Source organism: Notamacropus eugenii, chromosome 6 (assembly GCF_028372415.1).
Source record: "Notamacropus eugenii isolate mMacEug1 chromosome 6, mMacEug1.pri_v2, whole genome shotgun sequence".
Lineage (NCBI taxonomy): Eukaryota > Metazoa > Chordata > Mammalia > Diprotodontia > Macropodidae > Notamacropus > Notamacropus eugenii.
In genome coordinates this window covers 159,421,956-159,428,136 of record NC_092877.1, presented here as the reverse complement: position 1 = coordinate 159,428,136, position 6,181 = coordinate 159,421,956, and positions in this window count along the sequence as shown.

Here is a 6,181-nt window from a genome sequence, read left to right as displayed (position 1 = left end):
AGATTGTCTTTTTTTCAAGCTATGGCATGCAACCTGCATTAGCAGTAGGTGATCCCTTTCAAGAGAAATCATATTTAACCCAACATGACTTTTTGTTAGATTGGTATGAAATGGGTCATTGTGTATTTCAAGAGCTAAGGAGAACAAATGATTTCATGATTTAACTATGCATTACATTCACTCTTCTCAAAAGAAGAAAAATTCCTTTCAAGACTCAGAGTTCCAAGCCCTATAAAATATCACAGAACTGCTAATGGAAGAAGACCCAAAATAACTCCCTTCTATAGAGAATTCAATAGCAGAACTAGAGACAGATGCAGAAAGTGACTACCATTTCCTTCATCTGATCATTTATCAAGACATAACATAGTAGAATAAGGAACAAACTTGAAATCTGGAAAATTGGGTTCATACACCCAGCTCCCACATATGTTGAATGTGGACAAATCTCTTAACTTCACAGGACTTCAGTCTCATCTGTAACAGGAGCTGTCAAGGGGAAAAACACATAAGTTTCTTCAACCTTAGTTTGTTCATCTGTAAAATGGTACTTCTACTATCTCCTCCATCAAGTTGTTGTGAGTTAAGTTCTTTGGAATCCTTATAGAAATGTGAACCATTATTACCTCAATACAACAAGCGTTTGTACTTTCTGAATGTGGGCATTCTCCTTCCCACCCTGTAGAGAACAACCTGCCTCCAACTTAGTAGTTAAATCTCAGGGAATTGTGGGAGGCTCTAAAAGGGCAAATAATTTGTCCATGGCCAGAAATCGAGCTAATATCAGAGATAGAATTTGAACATAGGTCTTACTATGCCACACTTCTATGACTGCATTTTTATGTACCATTATTATGACATTACACTTACACAAATTTATATATGATGATTATAAATAAGATCTGTATCTTAATATAAGTATTAAAAACATTCAGAAACTGTCAAAATGTCAAATTTTTAGCCTTGTCCCTTCATGATATATTTTGCTCAGTCTTGATTAGTTCTCAGATCACACTGGTGTGAGAGAGGAGATTTTTTTTTCCTTATGCCCAAGGCTGGATCAACACAGGAACATTTTCTTATCAACATGATTGTATCAAATATTTTTGGGATAGCAAAAACATACCAGAGAGTCTTAACTTCTGGTTAAGACCACTTCCCCAGGGAATTTTGTAATTGATAATATAGTTGCACAAGAAGTTGTGTGACAACAATGTAAAAGAAATTTATGTTGAAAAGCTCATATATGACAAGCAAGTGGTAAATAGTGCATTCATGTGTCCAGTAATTCACATTTCCATATGACTCATGAAATTGAATCAAAGGCTTCTTTAGGAATTTTTTCATAGGTTCCTGAGTGCTTGAGATAAACAGAAACCAATAGATCTTTTTTATATTTTGATCATGGGATCATGGATTTAGAGCTGGAAGGGACTTAAGAGACCATGAAATCGAAACCTCTCATTTTACAAATGAGGAAACCAAGGCACAGAGAAGTTAAATGACTTGCCCAAGGTCACATGACCAGTGAGTGTCTGAGGTAGGATTTCAACCCAAATCATCCTGATTCCAAGTCCAGTGTTGTATCCACTAAACTTTGGTTTTTAAATTTTTTTTATGTCTGCCACACCACCCCTGATTAAAGAAATGGCACAGGAACAAAAGCTCCAGAGTCAGAGGACCTGGGTCCAAATCCCAAACCTGATACTTACTAGCTATGCAGCATTGGACAAGAGACTTAAAACTTCCCTAGACCTTGATTTCCTCATCTATAAAATAAGAGGTTTTAACTAGATGACCTTGAAGGTCAATTCCTGCTCTTGATCTATGATCCTATGACCTTCTAAAGTCTGAAATGGAAAATCTCTTTTCCATGTGGAGTATTCTCTCTCTGGTCACATACAAATACATTATAGAGAAAGATAAACTAGAGAACCAGGAAAGGAAAAATACCGAAAGTGAATGATTGCACATCAAAAAGTTAAAACAGTGGTCCTAAAGGTCTTCTGTGATATTCCAATAGATTTGTATCACAGCAAAATGCAACAACAGGTTACAACTGATATATGCCTATTCATTCCAAGGGAATCACATCCAGATTCTCCCCTGAATCTACCATAGGAGATTCATCTAATGTACAAAGATCCTTTCTTGCATTCTTTTGACATGCAAGGAGAACAACCCTTTACCATCTGAATCCTTGTCAGTTCATCAATGTCCTTCAAAATACACTATCCAACAATCAACTACATGGCACTAGCATTGTACCCTTTAGCTCAATTCAATAAGAAAATTACCAATCACACTCTCCCCAACAAATTGCTACATAGTTATTTATGGGAAGCAATCTTTTCTCAGATGGAAGAAACTTGGGGAACTTTGATAAATTTCATTTCCACAAATTTCCCTGGATTAAATCAAGAATAACAAAATCATGAAATGTCTTTTTCCATTGGGTATAACTTTGGGACAGAATGTGATTGAATTAGACAACTTCTTACATCTATGAAAATGATGTTTGTGTGAGGCTATGGAAAGGCTATGTGAGGCTATTATCCATCTAATAACTTCGTAGTCACATATTATACTACTAGTACATAGCAAAGGACCTTTCACCAATAAGAAAGTGGCTTTTGGACGAAGCAAGGGTCTACCCAACTATGCTTTTCCCCATTTCGTTTTATAAATTATTAATTTATTTATTTTCAGTTTTCTATAATCACTTCCATAAGTCTTAGATTTTCCCTCCTCAAGACAGCATGCAGTCTTATACAATCCTTATATGGGTTCTACACATACATTCTCATTAAACACATTTTCAAATTAGTCATGTTGCATAGAAGAATTAAAATGAATGGGAGAAACTATGAGAAAAAACCAAACGTAACATTTGGCATTCCAATTCCATAGTTTTTTCTCTGGATGTGGATGACATTTTGCTTTAAGAGTCCATTGGGAGTCCTTTAGGTCTCTGCATTGCTGTGAAGGGCACAATCCACTAGAAAAATGTCCATCTCCTTGCCTGAAATAGTATGCTCAATTTGGCTGGGTAATTGATCCTTGGTTGTAGTCCAAGCTCCTTTGCCTTACAAAATATCATATTCCAATCCCTCTGCTCTTTTAATGTAGAAGCTTTAAGGTCCTGTCTGATCCTGACTGTAGTCCTTGATATTTGAATTGTTTCTTTCTGAAAACTGGTTGCTTGCAGTATTTTCTCCTTAACTTGACACTTTTAGAATTTGGCAACAATATTCATTGGTGTTTTCAGTTTGGGATCCCTATCAGGAGATGAATGGTGGATTCTTTTAATGACTATTTTGACCTCTGGATCTAGGAGTTCTGGGCAGTTTTCTTGATGATTTCTTGGAAGATATTGTCCTGGCTCTTTTTTTTATCATAACTTTCCAGTAGACCAATAATTCTTAGATTTTCACTTCTAGATCTCTTTTCCAGGTCAGTTGCTTTTCCAATGAGATATTTTGCATTTTCTTCTATTTCTTCATTCTTTAGATTCTGTTTGACTAATTCTTGATGTCTGATAGAGTCATTAGCTTCTACTTGCCCAATTCTAATTTGTAATAGATTACTTTCTTCAGTTAATTTTTGCATGTCCTTTTCCATTTGCCCAATAGTTCCTTTGAAGAAGTTATTTTCTCCAGTTATGTTTTCCATTTGTCCAGTTTTCCTTTTTAAGGAGCTGTTCTCATCAGTGAACTCTTTTTTCATGTTTTTAAAATCATTGGCCAATTTTTCTTCTACTTCTCTAATTTGACTTTCAAAATTCTTCTTGAGCTCTTCCAAGAATGCTCTTTGGACTTGAGACCAGGTCATATTCCCTTCTGAGTTTTCAGATGGGATAACAGTCCCAATGCTGACCCCTTTAGTAATTGTTTTTTGATCCTTGTCCCCATAGTGAGATTCTATGGTCTTTTCTTTTGTGGTTTGCTTCCTGCTCATGATGATTGCCTTTTTTCCAGATTTTAAAGGGGATCTCTGCTTCTGAGGTACAGGTGTCTCTGTCCCATATTTCTTGTGCTTAGAATTTGAGGCTTTGTATATTGTGCCTTTTGGTTATTTCAGCTAGAAGCTAGAATTCTGCAGCTTACCTAGTGTTGAGCTGGCTGGTGTCCCAAAGCAGAGGCCAGTTGAAGTCTTCCTGAATTTCCCTGGAGTTACCCTGGAGTTCACAGAACAAGGTATGAGGGAGGGGTGGCCTGGCCACAGGAGGTTTCTTCTCCTGAGTTAGAGCACAGGCAGGCTATCTGCACTAGTGTCTTCCAGATTTCCCTGGCTGTGCTAATGTATGCTGGTGGTCCTGGTGTTGGTGCTTATGGGTTCCACCCCCTTGGGGCTCAGGATCTACTTCTGGTTCTCTGAGGTTGGGCTGTCTGGGACACCTCTGGTCCTGCACTGATCCCCTTCAGTTACAGCAAGAAGGACCCCCTTTGTGATTTTCCTAGCCTCTCAAGTGAAGAGACTGTTTACCCCTTTGGCTGATGCCACTATTCCAGGACTTTTGCTGGGGAAATATTCTCTGGGTTTTTCAAGGTCAACAAGGGTAGGGGGAGAGCACTTACAGATCATTCTGCCATCTTGACTCCCAGAAGTTCAAATAGGTGACTTACAGACATTTAATCCTGATAGTGTCAGGAGCAGCTGCTGCTGTTACCTGGGGTTCTGCACTTCTCTCTCATTCAGTTCCACTGGACTCCCTTCCTAAGCTGATATGTTTGAGAATCCACACTGCTGCTTCTGCTTCAGTACACCCAGTAGCTCCTGCTCAGCTTTGCTATGGTGGGGTCTGCACTGGTACAGACTGTGCACTCTGTGCTCTTCCAACCCTGTGCAATAGATCTTTTCCATCCAGGGACATTCCAGGATGTCCTGGGTTGGAAATCTGCCACATTCTGTTTCCTAGTGGATTCTGCCACTCAAAAATTTGTTCAGATTCTCTTTTTTTTGAGGTATCTGAAGGAGTTTGTCGTGGAGCTTAGGTGAGTATGTGCTGTCACTCTATCATCTTGGCTCTGCCTGCCCCATTTCTTAATGAAATCATTATGGAAAAAATAATTAGGATTTTAGATTTAGAGTTAGAAAGGCCTTCAAAAGGCCATCTATTCCACAACCCCTCTCCCATTACTAGCCCTTTTTTCCTAATTTTAAAGATTTAGAAACTGAGGCCAAGAGAAATTAATTCACCTAAAGTGGCAGATTAGGGACTTGAACCCAATTCCTCTGATTCTGAATCCAGTAGTTTTCCCACTATACCTTTTTTATTTCACCAGAACAACACAGAATATACTTTTTAAAAATGATATTACTTATTATTTTGTCAGGGGTATGAGGTGAGAGGAAAAGTGGAACCAAAAATAGTGGAAAAGTTGTTTGACCATAAAGATCACAGGGAAATCCATCACTTTGGGGGTGCAGTTCCCTGGTCTTGGGCAATACTGACCTTCTGCTGGCTTTTGATGTGGGAAGGAGTACATATCTTGCCCCTTTCTCTGTCCTCTCTGTCCATCCTTTTTGACATTTAGATGTTATTAAAGTGAAGTTACAAGGTGCAGCTGTATGTGTATGTGTGGAGGGGTGCTACCTGACAACACTAGCACCTTTTTTTTGCCATACAAGAAAAGAGGTATAGTGTTGATACTGGTACCAGGGATACCAATCTGTATTATAACCACTATCCAAACACATATCCAACTGGTAACTAGATAATATCTGTGGGAAATAAGGCAGGGGCAAGGGGGACAGCAAGAATATTTTATCATGTTTCTTTTCCATAAACTCTGGAGCAGCTACAGGTCTATCCATGTACTACATAAACATGCACATTCTCTCTTAAACATCTAGCTTGTAACTAAAAAGACTAGTTCATACTTACATAACCCTTCAAGGTTTGAAAACACTTTCCACATATTTTCTCTAAAAGGTTTGCTGCACTGAATGGAATGGAACTGAATTCAATTGGATTGACCTGATCCTCTCAGCCTTATGTGTTAGGTACATACCATTATTATCACCCCTGGTCTGCAGATTATTAAAATGTTAGTCACGATTGGGATCTTTGAAATCCTCTTCTCTATCCCTATCTTTATTCTTATTTTACAGATTAGGAAACTCAAGTCTTGAGAAATGAAATGACTAGGGGATTCAAATCCAAGTCATGCTAGTTAGG